General features: G+C 41.4%; 1 protein-coding gene across 6 annotated transcripts in view; it reads left to right on the top strand.

Annotated features, from left to right (window-relative positions):
• The first annotated feature begins 1,677 nt into the window (after positions 1 to 1,677).
• The window catches only part of LOC124041433 (sorbin and SH3 domain-containing protein 1-like), a 72,681-nt gene continuing 59,687 nt past the window's right edge, over positions 1,678 to 14,671 (top strand). For 5 of the 6 annotated variants that reach the window (XM_046359000.1, XM_046359004.1, XM_046359003.1 and 2 more), the window contains exon 1: positions 1,678 to 1,815. The gene's annotated coding sequence lies outside the window, so the exon portion shown is untranslated. Of the gene's footprint in view, positions 1,816 to 1,902; positions 1,917 to 14,671 lie in introns of those variants that run through there. The other variant, XM_046359001.1, reaches the window with a different exon arrangement.

A 14,671-nucleotide genomic window follows, 5' to 3' on the forward strand; every position in this document is an offset into this window, starting at 1 on the left:
AAAACCTCCCTGGTCTTTGTGGTTGATTCTGTGTTTGAAATTCAATGCTTAACTGAAGGTCCTTACAGATCATTGGTATGTGTGGGGTACAGGAATGAGGTAGTCATTTAGAAATCATGTTAACCACTATTATTGCACACAGAGTGGGTCCATGCAACTTGTTAAGCACAATATTACGCCTGAACTTATTTAGGCTTGCCATAACAAAGGGGTTGAATACTTATTGACTCAAGGCATTTCAGCTTTTCATTTATCTAAAAACCTAATTCCACTTTGACGTTATGTGGTATTGTGTTTAGGCCGGTGACACAAAATATAAATTGAATCCATTTTAAACTCAGGCTGTAGCAAAACAAAATGTGGAAAAAGTCAAGGGGTGTGATTACTTTCGGAAGGCACTGTATATGAACATCATGCATGAAGGTTTGGGTGTGTCGAACAGAACCACATAGAACGCCATCCTCAAGTCAGTCAATTCGGTAAGTAAACTGAAATTCATGTATAAAAGGGACATCTTGGATTCAAACAACAACAAAGTGGCACCCTGTCACTTTTTTTGGTGAACAGTTGAGGGGTGGGACTGTATAAGCATAATAAAAAAAGGCATCTATTTTCAATTGCTTCTAAATAAACTCAAATGGAGAAGCTATTCATTTCAAACGTTTTTCAATGTTAAATTCAAATCACTTTCTGAATTGACTGACTTGAATTCTAATGACTCCAACCCTGCAATAGACGCAGTGGTAGTGTAAATGATTTCGTAATAACTCACATGCGTTAGAATTGTGAACGGTTTTCAACAAATTGATCAAATAAAGATTATGTTTGTTTGTCACGCTTGTTCGTGGATTGTGTACCACTGTATTATTATACAACCGATCACACAATGAACTTTGATTTTTACAAATGCAAAGATGAACCATTTATGTAATCTGTTTTAAAATAAATGTTTTGAGTTCATGTTTGGCACGCACCACAAGACATGGACATGAACATTCATTTCCTTGAAAGGAGTGCCATCAGCAGACACGCGCTTTACACCGCACACTGTACATAGAGGATGTAACGTACAATATGAGCCACTTGGTGGCGCTCTGTACATGATTTACACCGTTTTTTTAATGAACTGAGAGTGATGTTTGGCATGTTCATTCTTTCTTTCTTTCTTTTGTAACACTATCAATGATCTATTGTCTGATGCTTTGATGTATATTTAATTGTCAACCTGCACAACACACTATTGTCCGCTTACATTTGAGTGTATGTTTGGCACTTCCATATAGCTTTATTGACAAGTGAGCCCAAGATGGATCCAACAAGCTAAACGTTATGGTGTATTAATGTATCACATTTGCACCTGTTCCTGAGTCACTATGCATAGTGGTCCTTCAACCACAAATACACGTTAAAAACACAAACTTCACCAAACTTCACCAGACTTACTACCTCATAGGCTACAATTAATCAAATGCATTCAATTCATCTCACATGAATTTCGCATTTTACAACAGTTTACTTAATCAAATTATCCGTCAACATTCTAATGATGAGACACGTGTAAGAAGCCTGTAATGTAAGAGCGATGAAGATATCCCATCATAGGACATAATGACGCCACCTCCATCATTTCGCCTGTCCTCAAGGAGGGAAAGACGCATGTATTTGAGCAAGGGGTGAGTTGCGAACCGTGTCGAGGAGATTGGTGGGTGTGTGTGCCTGTGTGATCGCTGTGGCGACTGTACATTGTAGCAGAGACCTCACTGCCGCGTGTGGCAGCGATATTGGTAAGGAACACTGGATTGCCACTCTACAAAGGTAAACATTTGTCATTTTATTGTCTGCCTTTCTCATATGCTTAATTTTGCTCGTCGGATAAATATCGTGCATAAGACCGTTTGGATTGCCACTCTACAAAGGTAAACATTTGTCATTTTATTGTCTGCCTTTCTCGTGTGCTTAATTTTGCTCGTCAGATAAATATCGTACATAAATAAGGCAATTTGCATCATGCCCATGTTGGATAATTTCGCTCCCCTGACAACATAAACGTTCACAAATGTGTCTTTCATTTGATGGCTCGAGTGACTTGCGTCAATAATATCACGAGTGTTTGATTGTAATTCTAGCACTTACCTATTACCTGCACTGATGCGCTAAATACCGCAGTGGAGACACATCCATCTGATATCTGCAACCACACGACTAACCGCCGCTCATCCTTGTGTCGAGACATTATAGGTTTGTAAAAATAGAGTATCCTAAATATTGGAACTAAGGAATAAAACGTAGTGTTTTTTTGTTGTTGCAGGGAACGCTACAAGCCGCGTGCACATTATTGAACACCGTCACTTGACCTCTTTCCAAATGATTTTACTCTTGATTAGTTCACAATATTGAGAATTATTTTTTCTCTCGTAATAGCAGAAATAACATATGGCAACATGGTATGTAGGTAAACACATGAATGACATCATTGGTGTGTATGGGCTGTAATGCACATAATACAGCACTGATAGGTAACCCCATTCAACTTTTGTAGGTACAGTACAGTATAATAACGTGTGGATGGTTGTCTACTTACAAACTAGCATCTCAAAATGTGAGTGTGGGAAAATTGAGTCCAGAGCTCCTAAATTCCCATTGTTATTATCTTCTCTTTGCGGTGCATTCCCCTGTAGAGTATAGGCCTACCTGGTTCTCTGTGTAATCTGTGTGGATGTGTAAAAATGACACAATGAATAACATAAGGCTGTCTGGAAGTCCATACTGTGCTCTGAAGTTGGACTTAATAGGATTGCTGCATCACTCAGTGAATGAGCTGCAGTATTAAACAGGCAAGACCAAGAAAAAACAATAGACTACTCGTGGTCACCAAGTGGGAGATGAGAACCTCAACCTCTGGACACCGTTCCTTGATAATATATATTTATTTATTTTTACAATTTATGAAGATTCTGGATTATGATATTTTTTTGATTATCGTCACAAACCCACCCTTCACTCATAGAGACGAAAGCAACTGAATGCCCCATAGGGACTGAATGTACAATAGTTATTGACACACTGAATGGCTACCTCCATGTTCCTGACAGTTTCTCTGACAAACAGGCAGGCTTCCTGATTAAGTGCATGTGACATGTACTTTCACACAACGGGGAGGGGCGTGGAGGCGCTCAGTAACCACTGAATGACTGACCTCAGGATTGACCTGTGACCTCTCTCAGGAGGGAGAGCATGACAACACTGCCTCATTCACGTGTCTACACGATAGTGTTTTCGTGTACACCCATTCAGCCCATGTGTACCATGACTCTGCCCTGTCCTGCAAGACCAATTTGAGTACTCCTGTGAACCAGTAAAACCTCGAATCCAGGGGGATAGGTCCGCTCAGGACTGCAGCTGTAAACCGTGCTACCATGTGAGCCAGCACACCTTTCAGACAACCGAGCATCCATCACCACTATATACAATGGAGGACTGTTGTCTATTGTCTAAGGAACTCTCTCTTTACCAGAAACATTTACCATGAACATGACATACTGATCAACATGCTGAATGGGTGACACATTCTGTAACAGTTGGCGAAGGATCTGTAGTGCTAAGAAACCCCATGTGCTCTGTCATTTTGAATGAACGCACCCCCCCACACACATACCGTATCAATGCACTCTCTTTAAACCTTCACGTCCGACCTGTCCTCTCAGTCTTTATCAGGCGTCGCTCAAACGTTGGTGCTAACTTTTTTCCATTCCAAAATATTTCCTCATGTATGGCCATATTCTGCCTCAGTGTTCCTATGCTGACATGTCCAATGGCACAGGTGCATTGCAAACTCAAATGTCACCCCGTAACATGTGAACAGCACGCTATTGTATGCACCAACTGCCGTAAGTCGCTCTGGATAAGAGCATCTGATAAACTACTAAAAAGGAAAATGGAAATGTAAGTACACGGAACAGTTATTTCTTTGAGAGAATTGTCTATGGCTTGTTGTTTCTGTCTTCCCAGGCGGATGATTAACGTCTTCTCAGGCTGATGATTAATTATTTGTGTTGAGTGGTAAATATTTGATCAATCCTTTAGAATCATGTTACTTGGACCCCTTTGAAGTGAGAAGAACAACCACGAGACACGAATCAAAACTGAATTTCAGATTTGTCTCAAGAGGTGCTTTATATGTCCATTATAAGGTTATTTAACATCTTGAGGATCTTAGTCAGAAGGGAGAATTTTCTATCTAAACCAAAGCAAGTTTATGGTAGGCTATAGCTAGACAGGTTTTATTAGTCTCTAAATGCATTTATCCAACTTGCATGTATTTTTTCAGTACAACTGGAAACCAAGGCAGGGTTAAAGCCAGCATATTAATCTAGGAGTTGTCAATTATTATGCATCAAATACCCAAATCAAAAGCTTTTATGTCATATTACTTGATGGCATATGATTTGTTTACAGATCCTAGACAGTACCAGATAGTGAGTGCATTTGAAAACAACATTCTCTTTAATCTCAATAACTGATGGTTCTCTGGGCAGGCCGGATGTTTCTGCCAGACACACCAGAAAGGTTTCTGTTTCCATTCTGTGTTAATGTTACTGCACGTTGCCTAGCAACCTCCCTCCTCCCCCTTTTCTCCATCTGCTCCAATTGGCCAAAGTGGATAGTGCTACATGAAGTGTTGTGCTTTGGCTTTTCGAGGTCTGAGCACACAAAGAGAAGCCCACCAATGGAAGTGAGTAAACAACAAAGTGAATAGAGAATTTATGGTTTGGTGATTGATTTCTTGTCACCCTCTCGCTGGCACTGCAAGCTGTGGTGGAAAGACCAAGGGAAAACAAAACACTTGCTGACAGCTGTTTCGACAAAAGCATCTAGTCTTGCTATATGCCCCACTCTGCACCATGCAGGTACCGTAGAATATCAAATTCAAATGTAAAAGCCAAGCATTTGTTTATTTCTATTTTTTTATTTTACCGTTATTTTACCAGGTAAGTTGACTGAGAACACATTCTCATTTACAGCAACGACCTGGGGAATAGTTACAGGGGAGAGAATGAGCCAATTGTATGTACAAAACATTAGGAACACCTGCTCTTTCCATGACAGACTGACCAGAGGAATACAGGTTCAAATCATGATCCCTTATGGTCACTTCAAATCCACTTCAATCAGTGTAGATGAAGGGGAGGACACAGGTTAAGAAGGATATTTAAGCCTTGAGACAATTGAGACATGGATTGTGTATGTGCGCCATTTAGAGGGTGAATGGGCAAGACAAAAGATTTAAGTCCCGTTGAACGGGGTATGGAAGTAGGTGCCAGGTACACTGGTTTGAGCGTGTCAAGAACTGCAATACTGCTGGGTTTTTCCACGCTCAACAGTTTCCTGTGTGTATCAAGAATGGTCTACCACCCAAAGGACTCCCAGCCAACTTGACACAACTGTGGGAGGCATTGGAGTCAACATGGGCCAGAATCCCTGTGGAACACTTCCGACATCTTGTAGAGTCCATGCCCCAACGAGTTGAGGTTGTTCTGAGGGCATTTCACACCGGTTGACCTCCTCCTTCTCTGCAGCAACCCCAGCAGCTGTGCAGAGCTCAACTGAGTGATCCGGGACAACAGCATCAATGTAACAGTCTTGCTTCCATCCCTCTCCTTGTCCTAACCTGGGCTTGAACCAGGGACCCTCTGAACAAGCATCGTTAGCTATCGCTCGAAAAAAAGCCGGGGTTCTTGCAGGGCAAGGGAAACAACTGCTTCAAGGTCTCAGAGTGAGTGATGTCACTGATTGAAATGCTGCTAGCGCGCACAGCTAACTAGCTAGCCATTTCACACCAGTTACATATAGTACTGTCGTGATGAAGCTGAGTGCCTGCTTATCCAAGTGAAAGATAAAGCTATCATTCTCGGAGCTGCCAGATAATAGGCTATCAGTGCCCTTTAGTGCTTGTGTCACGGTAAGAGGATAGACAGAAATGAGGTGGCACACTTAAAATCGGCAGATATTGAGACATTTTTAGAGACCTGCTTTTGTTACTTTTGTCTAAGTACTTGAAATGACTGGATTGTTGCATTGCTTTTATATTTTTTCTATATATATGTGTAGCTACTGTATCCTATGACAAAATAATCAAGTAGTCAGGTCACACAACCACTCAGGGAGTCATAACAGGTAGGACACTCAACAGTATGTAAGCCTGCATTTCATGTCTGAGTCAAAACACCACCCTGAAATAAGGGGAAACTTTCAATACTCTCTCAGGACATAACCTGAAAATTCATCAACGGACACATAAACATGTTAGGTTTCGCCATTGTCTAAGTCAGCAAGAATCCACCTTAGGTCGTGGCTTGTCCTCTGGCGGTCTTCCAGTTACAGAATGATCGAATCTTATACTCTATGTCAGTCAAATGGCATCTGATCTATATGTATAATGTATGTTTAAAAAAATAATAATCCCGGTTTCATATTTGTATTTGTTTGTACTTTTTACCAGGTGCCTAACAATAAGTATAATTGTTTATCCTCTCTCTATCTGTGATTCTTGGTGTATTCTCTACCAAGAGATCTTGGAGGACAGCCTAGAGTCCTTGTGAGGCAACCGTATCGTCCTTGGTAAACTTTCAGCTCAGTGACATTCTTATTACACTGGCTCTAAAAGCTGAGCTGTCCGTTTGTGCTCAGACTGGCTCTCTAAAAATGTCCATATGAGACGTTGTGTCCATGTGATGAGCCAGCACCTTCCCCAGGACCTTCACACGTGCCAAGCCCAATCTATCCTCAGGCTCTGGTCATTGTCAATGCCCAATAACTGTCAGGGCTTTTCATGGCCATGCTAGCTAGCCGCAGCACCAACAACAACGACCCTCCATTCTCAAAAGTACTAACCTTTCATTAGCCAGGTCAACACACTGGGTGGATGTTTTTCCTCCCGTGAAAAGAGTGACACCTCACTTGTTTTTCACTTTATCTTGTAAGAACTCGTAGGATTATCAGTACTCCAGTCCAGTAGGTATGTGTTGGCCATATTTTCCCTCTCGACAATTACTTATGGTCTTTCCTGAAACACTAGAAACCCAGAAAACTAGAATGTTTCAAAATTGCATGCATTTCCTTTTAGATTGCAGTTGTTTAAAACTGCTAGCCCCTGAACATCCAATGGCTCTTGTGTGGAATGTGTAGAACCCTCAGGCTCACAGCCAGTATGGAAACTGTTCATGGAAGAGAGGGGTCCTCACAATTAGAGGACTAAGCTGTTTCTCTGGCCCGGGCCTTTTCGAGCCATGTTTGGAGATGTTTGGTGAGATCCACGCTCAGCACTGGACAGCTTCTTTCCTCTCTGCCATTTGTTGAGAAAGAAAAAGTCTAACTATATTGCGTAACAGCTCCCGCTATTTTTCTCTGGAGTACACCAGACCTAGTGGTGAGAGCTATTTTATATATAAAAACACAGCTCACTTGAAGTCTCAGAATTAGAGTAGGGATCCCTGGCTGTGTGAGGTTTATCATAGTTCAGCTATTTATTTTTAAGCAAGCAGAGAGCAGTTCTCGAACATGTGGAGCATAAAGGGATTGCTACAGCTCACAACCGCTGTTCTCATTCACTGGCAGTGACACTGAGTTACACGAGTTGAAATTAGACCATTTTACTGAAAAAATATACACAAATGGGAAATGTTTTCCACCATACCAGTATCACATTCCTCTCATTTTGTCTTTTTCTTTGGCTTTCTTTTGTTTTTATTGGATAGTGTTTACATCTCTTCTCAAGCTCCTGAGAGACAGTTGGAAGCTGGAGGGAAAATAAATCTGTCAACCATGCAGCGTTTGCAGTTCCACGAAGACCATAATTACATTTAAGTATGTCATTGTTATGCATACATGTTGTTAATGAACACAGTGAAATGAATTGACTGACCAATGTACGTTATCAACACAGTAAGAGAGCTTGTGAGTCAAGCCCCATGGTTGTCCCGTAGCTAATTACAGACATCTTGTAATGTCCAGTCTATTCTGCATGGACTGGGTTTGGATGTTTTTGATATGATCTGCTGCAGTTGTTGAGTGGGTGCCACATTCCCAGGAGGCATGTGGTGACAAGTCCATCTGGGCACGCCTTGTGCTGAAAGCAACCAGAACCCCAGACTCCCTTGTTGGTCTGAGGGTGAAGGGCCCAGTCCATATCACCTCACCCAGTTAGTCTCAGAAGTCAGAAGACTGAGGAGAAATAGAGGGTCTGTCTAGAGTCGTAGGCTTGTTGACTATCTGAGAGAGCTTCCTACTCCAGGCTTGTTGATCTGGTTTACAAAGAATCTTGTAAGTAAAGTGTGATCTATAATGTGATGTATAGAGGGAATTTAGAGTCTAACGGGAAGTGAATTAGAGGATGTGTTCTTCCTGTATGTATACATATTACATTCACAGTAAAATGTCCGCCACAAGCAAGTTGTGTTGGACTCCTCAAATATTACACATGAGTTTGTCACATGACATCTGTCAAGCCTCAGAACAAACAACTTGCTCTGGCATTGAGGTGATCCTTGATTTTGAAGCTGTGCTGAAGGGAAGGCTACATTGCTGTAGCCATCTGTTTTGTGGAGCCTCAGCTGATGCATATCTACAATGAATATGCATTTCTCTGTTAGTCCTGAATCACACATTAAGGGAGAGTGAGCTTTCTTTTTAAAAAATTGTACACTTACAGTTGAAGTCAGAAGTTTACATACACTTCGGTAGGAGTCATTACACTCATTTTTCAACCACTCCACAAATGTCTTATTAACCCATTTGGGATGGGGGGCAGTATTTTCACATTTGGATGAAAAGCGTGCCCAGAGTAAACTGCCTGCTACTCAGGCCCAGTTGCTAATATCTGTATATTATTAATTATTTTGGATAGAAACCACTCTGAAGTTTCTAAAACTGTTTGAATAATGTTTGTGAGTATAACAGAACTCATATGGCAGGCGAAAACCTGAAAAAAATCCAACCAGGAAGTGGGAAATCTGAGGTTTGTAGTTTTTCCACTCATTGCCTATCGAATATACAGTGTCTATGGGGTGATATTGCCCTTCCTACGGCTTCCACTAGATGTCAACAGTCTTTAGGACCTTGTTTGATGCTTCTACTGTGAAGGAGGGGGGAATGGGAGCTGAATGAGTCAGAGGTCTGCCAGAGTGGCATGAGCTGGTCACACGCGCTCATGTGAGAGATAGCTCTGTTCCATTACATTTCTACAGACAAAGGAATTCTCCGGTTGGAACACTATTAAAGATTTATACCTTCAAACTCAGTGGCTTTTTGCTTGACATCATGACAAAATGAAAAGAAATCAGCCAAGACCTCAATCCTATAGAACATTTGTGGGCCGAACTGAAAAAGCGTGTACGAGCAAGGAGGCCTATAAACCTGACTCAGTTATACCAGCTCTGTCAGGAGGAATGGGCCAAAATTCACCCAACATATTGTGGGAAGCTTGTGGAAGGCTACCCAAAACGTTTGACCCAAGTTAAACCATTTAAAGGCAATGCTACCAAAAACAAGTTGAGTGTATGTCAAATTCTGACCCACTGGGAATGTGATGAAAGAAATAAAAGCGGAAAGAAATAATTCTCTCTTGTTATTCTGACATTTCACATTCTTAAAATAATGTGGTGATCCTAACTGACCTAAGACAGGAAATTTATATACATATATTTATACATACACTTCGGTTGTAGTCATTAAAACTCATTTTTCAACCACTCCACAAATTTCTTGTTAACAAACTATAGTTTTGGCAAGTTGGTTAGGACATCTACACATGACATCTACGCATGACACATTTTTTCCAACAATTGTTTGCATGTGGATTATTTCACTTATAATTCACTGTATCACAATTCCATCGGGTCAGAAGTTTACATACACTAAGTTGACTGCCTTTAAACAGCTCGGAAAATTTAAAAAATTATGTAATGGATTTAGGAGCTTCTGATAGGCTAATTGACCTCATTTGAGTCTATTGGAGTTGTACCTGTGGATGTATGTCAAGGCCTACCTTCAAACTCAGTGCGTCTTTGCTTGACATCATGGGAAAATCAAAAGAAATAGCCAAGACCTCAGAAAAAAATTGTAGACCTCCACAAGTCTGGTTCATCCTTGGGAGCAATTTCCAAACACCTGAAGGTACCACATTTATCTGTACAAACAATAGTACGCAAGTATAAACACCTTGGGACCACATAGCCGTCATACTGCTCAGGAAGGAGACATGTTCTGTCTCCTAGAGATGAACGTACTTTGCTGCGAAAAGTGCTACTCAATCCCAGAACAACAGCAAAGGACCATGTGAAGATGCTGGAGGAAACAGGTACAAAGTATCTATATCCACAGTAAAACAAGTCCTATATCGAGATAACCTGAAAGGCCGCTCAGCAAGGAAGAAGCCACTGCTCCAAAAACTGCCATAAAAAAACCAGACTACGGTTTGCAACTGCACATGGGGACAAAGATCGTACTTTTTGGAGAAATGTCCTCTGGTCTGATGAAACGAAAATAGAACTGCCATAATGACCATCGTTATGTTTAGAGGAAAAAGGGGGAGGCTTGCAAGCCAAAGAACACCATCCCAACCATGAAGCACGGGGGTGGCAGCGTCATGTTGTAGGGGTCCTTTAATGCAGGATAGACTGGTGCACTTCACAAAATAGACGTTATCATGAGGAGGAATGTATGGATATATTGAAGCAACATCTCAAGACATCAGTCAGGAGTTAAAGCTTGGTCGCAAATGGGTCTTTCAAAAGGACAATGATCCCAAGCATACTTCCAAAGTTGTGGCAAAATCGCTTAAGGACAACAAAGTCAAGGTATTGGCGAGGCCATCACAAAACCCTGACCTCAATCCACTTAGAACATTTGTGGGCAGAACTGAAAAAGCAAGTGCGAGGAAGGAGGCCTACAAACCTGACTCAGTTACACCAGCTGCGTCAGGTGGATTGGGCCAAAATTCACCCAACTTATTGTGGGAAGCTTGTGGAAGGCTACCCAATACTTTTATTTTGAAGGCAAACCGCAAATTCCACTATTGTGCCTAATCCTTATTGTGGCTAGCTTCACAACCCATAACCTGGTCCGGCCGAGCCTCACTAGCCAGATGAAGCTAGCTGGCTGTTTATAACGTTAGATTTGGGCAACAGGGTTAAGTTGCTGACTAGTTATTTATTTCCATGAACTGAAGTTCAATTTCAATAGGCGAATAACAAGTGGCAACCTAGCTAATACTATTTCACAAGGATTCCTAAATCATTGCTAAGAATAATGAAAATGACTGCAGGTTCTACTGGTCATTGTTTTTAGGCTGGTTATATTGGTGCTATCTAGGTACCAAGCTAAAGCTAGCTACCCCAGAAGTTGCAGTTGAACAAACGATGCTTTATTACCAACGTGGTATTGTAAACACATAGTTCGTTGCCGGTGTTTGCTTGTTTGTAGACTTTTTTGTACAGCTTTGACAGTGCTACTGTATCTTCTTTGACATACAAAGACCCAAACGGCGTTCCATAGTATGTATGTCGTGAAGCTAATAGCAGTGACGCGATTACTTTGTAAATCCGGTAGGGCAGCATCTGAAAAATAGCGCACTTGGTAGTGTGTATCGGTGCTCGACCAGTCGGTGAACGCCAACATCACCCACCACAGAGAGCGGTTGATTGTCAAGGGCAATGAATGCCATTATCTTGGCTTTAATGGATTTCGCCTTTGAGTTGTCCTGCTGAAATCTTCTTACTCTTTCAAATGACTGCTCGACTTGTTGACTGCTTCATCCACACAGCAGACATTGTGGGCTAGGTTAGGATTGCTGTATTGCATGTGTAGCGTGAAATGTTACATTATGTCATGTACCTACATTATATTAGGTATGCACAGTAGCTTTGACATCGGTTTTTAACATCGGCGTTAAACTAGACATCGGGCCGATACCGATATTGTCATTTTTAGCTAATATCGTCCGATTCTGATATATCGTGCATCTCTACTATACAGTCTATGAATTGCACTATAACGGTGACAAACGGTGCCCACAAACAGTTCGGGCCTACATAAAGCTGTCCCGACAGCACCACCAAGTCAGAACAGTCGGCTAAATTATGAGGGGAAAATAGACCAAAGTATTAGGGTGAGGCACAGGGATGTAACCCAGACAAAAGAACGAGGTTAAGACCCGTAATAAGTAGTGCACAACAATGCATGTGACGGGACCCGTAATTACAAGTACACAATACACGCAGCACGAAAGCCGAAACAACAAAGCACAGGTACTCACAAGACCAACGGACAGTGGGAATGGCCCGTCCGACGCCTTCGCAACTTCGACAGCTGCAACTGGCCTGTCCTACGATGACGCGACTTCGGTAGCTGCAACTGGTCCCTGTGGTTGTCCCCGAGGCCGGTGTTGTTCAGCTGCCAGTGCAGCGTGTCAGGAAGTGGATTCTGTCATAGATTCCCCCCGGTCCTGCTGTTCATTCCATGCACCAGTTCTGAAGGTCTATGTCACCGGACTCTAGGCGTCACTGAACTGTCTCATTACACACACCTGATTCCAATTCCCCTGAATTCCCCTGATTAGTAATTGTATATGTGCCCTCTGTTCACCACTGTCCGTTATTGTTCCCATGGTCTTAGTTGTTTCGGCTTTCGTGCTGCGTGTATTGTCTACTCATTATTACGGGTCTCGTCCCATGTATTTATTAAAGGTTTAACCTCGCTCTTTTGTTTGGGTTACGTCCCTGTGTTTTTGTATACGTGTTTGTTTTGGGCTTCGTCCCCGTGCCTTTCATGGCATGTTGTATTTTTGGGTGGAGTATTAAAAACTCCCTATTACGTATTCCTGCGCCTGTCTCCAATCATTTACACAAGGTGACAGCAGCTCTTTGTGGACTTTGTGTGATAAAACAAAGGTGTGGTTGAATTTATTCTGCCTCTGTGTCTTCTTATTGTATCGACCTTTAGGCCAATGTTTCACGTCGCAAGGCATATGAATTAACAGGTTAAAGTGCAAACAACGCCATTATCAATCACAACACAGGTTGTAATGTGCCTTTTTTTGGGGGGGGGGAACTTGGCTTCCCCAGTGATTTCTACCCATGTACTGCTATTGATCAAAGCTAGATCAATGTCTGCAAGATCACATAATGATAGTATTGTACATAACCAAATATTATAGTATAACGTTACTGTAAGTCAAAAAACACCTAATTTTAGGATGATTGTGCGAATGGTCGCATTTTTCTCCTACGCTACCAAAACTCAACAAGTTTTTAAGTTGTATTAGTCAGATGTACGTGATGCACATGGTATACACTGTCCAACAAAATGAGTACTGTACTTGCAGGTTCCTGCTTGACAATGCAACAGTAAGAAATACAATATCATACAAAGTAAATGGCTCAGTAGAACAGAATAAACATGTTAGCAGTATAATATAGGAAGGCACAATTTATAGTCCAATTATTACCCAATGTATTGGGGTAGCAGCAGTTGTTTGTGTGTGTGTGTGTGAGTGTGAGTGTGAGTGTGTGTGTGTGTGTGTGTTCTAAGTCACAGAGAGTAAATGCAGGTCATCAGTCCAGATCAAGTGTTCAGCAGTCTGATGACTTGTACATAGAAACTGTCTCGGAGCCTGTTGGTATCAGACCTAATATCAACATCTTGTGGCTGGGGTGTGTGGGGTTCTTGACGATGCTGCGGGCCTTCCTAAGGCACCGTTTTTGAGTAGATTTACTGGGCCACCACCCGCTGGAGGGCCTTGTGGTCATGGACGGAGAAATTCAGTGTGCTCCACTAGGCAAAATATATGCTTTGATTGAAACAAAACAGGTATGCTACAGTTTGTTAACACCATCTGCAAAGAAATGTATATAATTCAAAACACTGTACTTTCGAAACACTGTACATAACTCAAGATTTAAAAATGTACGTTTCCATGAATCTGCCTATTTATTGACACAATACAACATATCACACTCAACCAACAAACAAAAAAACACGACATTTAAACACGATGACACAACATTGTTCGATCTCATCCTGGGGCCCGTTTTCCCAAAAGCATCTTAAGGCTAAAATGCTTAAGGTCATCGTTCGAACCATTGAGACTTAAGATGCTTTAGGGAAACCGGGCCCTGGTCAAAATAGGTTTCAGACACAAAGGTCCATTTCTATACTCTTCCTTGTTTTCTTTGTTGGTCACAATTTCATCCCCCCAAAAAAACAATGTTGCCCAAATGAGAGGCTGCAAGGACATATCAAAAACAACAAACAAATGAATAGGTAAACAGCAATAATATCATTAGTGAGTAATGGAAAATTAAATGCCAGCAGTTCAATTTCAAATTATGTACATGATTACTGTACATATTGATTGGTATCTATATACAGAATTGGTATTAATTACGTAATACAAGTGAGATATTTTCCCCGTTTTTTCAATCACTTCAAGACTCAAAACTAAGTACTGTGATGTTTTTGTCTCGTGTGAGATTCAAATGCTCAGAAACGCATAAACTATATACACAAAAGAATGTGGACAACCCTTCAAATGAGTGGATTTGGCTATTTCATTCACAGCCTTTGACAGTTGTATAAAAATAAATTGAGCACACAATCGTTCAATCCTCATAGACAA

The sequence above is a fragment of the Oncorhynchus gorbuscha genome, linkage group LG08, assembly GCF_021184085.1.
Source record: "Oncorhynchus gorbuscha isolate QuinsamMale2020 ecotype Even-year linkage group LG08, OgorEven_v1.0, whole genome shotgun sequence".
NCBI classification, from domain to species: Eukaryota; Metazoa; Chordata; class Actinopteri; order Salmoniformes; family Salmonidae; genus Oncorhynchus; species Oncorhynchus gorbuscha.